Consider the following 4,331-nt stretch of genomic DNA (forward strand, 5'->3'; position numbering starts at 1 on the left):
TGTCTTCTCCTGGGATCGGGTTGTTTGTCTTGATTTCCGCATTTTGAGACACTTTAGTGTATGGTTGATTGATCTTAGTGAGTTTTGGTAATTTTAACAGAATTGGTTTTTGATATAAGCATTTGTTCAATAATCTATCCAATTTTAAATATTTTTAAATAATTTATGAAGATATCTCAATTCAAGCAAATCGTGGTTCAAAACCAAAACCGAACCGTATTTTAATGTTTGTATTGGTTTGGTTCTACGAACTTTATGGGTAGGTTTGGTAGTCCAAATTCATAATCTGCAGATTGTTGTTTGCCTTGATTTTTTTTTTTATTAAAAACCGGACCAATCTAGTCCATGTTCATTCCTAGCGGCAAACACCCCGGCAAAGCTTAAATGATTATAGATCAGTAGAGTATGGGGAGGGTGAAGGAAAAATCACGGGCCAGTCCAAAAACTCCCTCTTAATTTTCATGAAGAAGTATGACCATTTATATTTACTTGCAAGTCTATGTAATAAAGTGTGGGTCTTTTCTTGATATTGCATTTTTAGATTGAGCTTGAAAATATGGGGAAATTAATTGGACCGGCCTATAAATCTCCCGAGAGCGAATCCACATCGATTTGGGAATAGAAATGAATTTAGGCACACTACGTGCTGGGTAAAGAAAAGGGCTTACGCCAACTTCTCCTTATCAGCCCATTAAGTTACTTCACTAGTTAGGCGGCCATTTGGCTAACTTTTTTGTGAATTTTTAGCACATTCTTTTTTATTATTTTTGTTAATCTTTATCAAATTGGGGTCAAATTTTTACATTATATTTTTCGTAACGATGAGAGTGATCGGAAAAGCAAACTATCTTTTTTGGTCATTTTCATTGTCTTACATGGACATTTTTCAACTTTGGTCTGTGCTTTTATATTTTTCTAATTTCTCTCGTCAAGTCGAACAATGTTAAGTAAAAATTATAACCAAGTATTGCAAAAATAAAGATAACAGAACATAAAAAAAACACGTGCCAAAACCCCCCCGAAAAAGTTAGGCCCATGGGGCCCTTAAAATGTCTGGTAAATCTAATTGTATTTGGGCCTTACATGGGCCTAGCTTCGAATTCTCTTGATTGGACTTTAGGTGTGATCATCTACCCACCGAAGTAAATTAATTCCAAATGATGCAATCAGTCCTACTAAATTACTACTAGCTGGGTGGATGGACTATCATTCTCATACCAAGAGCATGTACGATTTTTTATTAATCAAGTGTCTGATTCAGCTTACCTGCATCTCAATTATACTGCGAGTTTAATCCCACCGTTCGCTTGTGAGGCTCCCGATTAAATTCAGAGCAAAGTTTTGTATGAACTGATTTCCAAAGATATTGATAAAACCTATGAAGTTTCAAACCTGAGACATTCGAAAAAAGCAAACTCTTAAGTCTCGGACACTGACCATTACGCGAAACTCGAGAGTTTGAGTTATCAAGAGCGTATACATGCATATGCATCAAGTTATTTTAGCATGTCGATTAAATGGGAGTACTGCTATATACACCGACCATTTTGGACCGAAACCGTACCGACGGCCGCGCGCGGCCGTCTCCGGCCACCGGACGGCCGATCCGAGCCGTCCAAAAATTTTAAAAAAAAAAACCGAGGGGCCCAACGTGGGAATCAACGTCATCCGATGTGTGTAGGGTGCTTGATCTAAACACCCTATTTTTCGTGTATATATGTATACACGAAAAATAGGGTGTTTAGATCAAGCACCCTACACACATCGGATGACGTTGATTCTCGCGTTGGGCCCCTCGGTTTTTTTTTTTAAAATTTTTGGACGGCTCGGATCGGCCGTCCGGTGGCCGGAGACGGCCGCGCGCGGCCGTCGGTACGGTTTCGGTCCAAAATGGTCGGTACACATAGGATTTTCGATTAAATGGATGGTTACATGCATAATTGCTCAACAATTGTTCACTTTTCGTTCAATGATGGGCCTTAATAAACAAATACTACTACTAGTTTAGTTTAAAGCAAAGGCACGATAGAAAGATTGTGTCAATTATTAGAGATGGGGTGTTGATTAGAATTGGAGGACCCACTCTTATTTATTTTTTGATAAGTTAATATCATCAATATACAAACGTAGTTGAATTTTTTTTTAAATAATTCCTAATTATTTTTCTTATTGGTACATCACTACATCCTCATAAAGATGGAAGCTACTAGTAGTACAATAAAGATGGAAGCTACCACAATAGACACGTGACAATTGGAGAAAATGAAATGAAAGAAAATTTATTCTGCATGTACTGTCACATCTATAACAAATTTAGAGAGTTATTTCTGTAAATACGTACATCTTTAATGGAGGAAATAAAATTCATGAACTAAATTATAGTAGCGTGCTCTTTTCCCTCTCTTTAAATTTGAAGGATGATAAATAACTCTTCAAATTGCAAACTCACATAGGCTCCGAGAAATTAGTGAAAATAAATAAATCATTCAACAAAGCGAGTTCCTAAAATTTAAAGAAAGAATAAAATTAAAGTTTAATTAGTGTCATGTAATCAAATACTTCATCCAAATGACTCCTCAATTCTCGGAACCAGAACGACACATCAAAATTAAGATTCGGTACAAAAATTTGTTTCTTCCCTACGAGTTGCTCTAACTTTTTTCGATCTAAATAAAGACATGTTAATTTGGTAGGAATTGTGTTACAGGAAATCGATTCGTTTTCCTAATGTATGGTGGAGAAAATAAGTCAATGGGATGTCTGGACTTGACCTAAATGTTTACGACATGATGCTTGAAAATAAAAAACACTTTAAAATCTTTGAATTCCTTTATTGGGAAATACTATGTATGATGCTTTTATTTTATAGTATATGCCAAATCTTGTTTTATTGGGAAGTGGTTTGACCAAGCCACTCTATGGTATTAGAGCCATGAAGACTTGTTTCTGTCGTCAAAAGATTCAAAACAATGATAACAATAAATTTTTGAGTAAACTATAGTTAACCCCCTTTAACTAAGCCTTACGTGCACTTTACATCTTCTAACTTTTTTTTTTGGCACTCAACCCCCTCTAACTAACTAAAATGCAAACGGTCATAACTTCAAACGGTCATAACTTCTTCATCTGAAATCGAAAACATACAAATTATATATCGATTTCGAGGTCTTAAAGTCAGCTTTCCAGTGCCACCAAAATCACATCACGATTCAAAGCACACAGAAAGTTATGATCAAAACGGTCTTTCTGTCTACCAGCCCTTACTCTTTTGATCATAACTTTCTGTGTGCTTTGAATTGTGATGTGATTTTCCTGTCATGAGAAAGCTGACTTCAAGACCTCGAAATCAATATATAATTTGCATGTTTTCGATTTCGGACGAAGGAGTTATGACCGTTTGATTTTCAGTTAGTTAGAGGGGGTTGAGTGCCCAAAAAAAAGTTTGAGGGGGCAAAATGCATGCGAAGCTTAGTTAGAGGGGGTTAACTATAATTTACCCTAAATTTTTTTTTTCTTCTGGAAATTCGAAGCATTACCCCAAGTAATTAACAAGTACGTAGGAGTATCAGAGAATATATATACAAGTACCTTGGGTAATGCCCTGGTTATGAATTGCTTAAGAAAGTGTATTGTCCAGGTCAAGTTATGCACAGTATATTATTTAGGTTTTGTTATAAATTTTCTTGAGAAAGTGTATTGCTTGAGAAAAGGTTATGAATGCCCAAGTTATGTAAGTTTTTTTTTTTTTTTTTTGGGGGGGGGGGAGACAAGAATTTGTGGGAATGAACAATTAAGCAATGAAAAAAATGGTTCTTTTGAGAAATGAGATTTCAAGAAAGATTGCCTTAGAGCATCCGCAATGGGAATAATCAAAATTGATAACCAAAATGTGTCACGTCAGCATTTGATTATCCATTTAGTTCATAATCAAATCTAATAAACTTGATCTCCACATTGGTTATTTTTGTATCCCTATAAACACCCCCCCCCCCCCCCCCCCCGGCAATACGCAATGCATCTATGTCCAATTGCAAACGAGTTTCAATCACGCACCCGACCACACAAAATTATTCGTCTCGATGAGACGATTCTAATGTGAGGTGTTTTTAAATTTTTTAGTTTTGAATTTGGTTATTGGGTTTGGTTATTGAGTTTTGGTTATTGGTAAAAGTTGTTAATTTTAATTATTCAAAGGTCAAAATTTGATGAGTTGCTAAGAGATTGCTAAGTTTGGTTATTACAATGTGAGCCCTTTTTTAAGCAAACATTGCTAACTTTAGCAACCTTTTAGTTTTGATTATTACATTGTGGATGCTCTTAGCGCATGTGTT

Source organism: Rhododendron vialii, chromosome 9a (assembly GCF_030253575.1).
Source record: "Rhododendron vialii isolate Sample 1 chromosome 9a, ASM3025357v1".
In the NCBI taxonomy this organism is placed as follows: domain Eukaryota; kingdom Viridiplantae; phylum Streptophyta; class Magnoliopsida; order Ericales; family Ericaceae; genus Rhododendron; species Rhododendron vialii.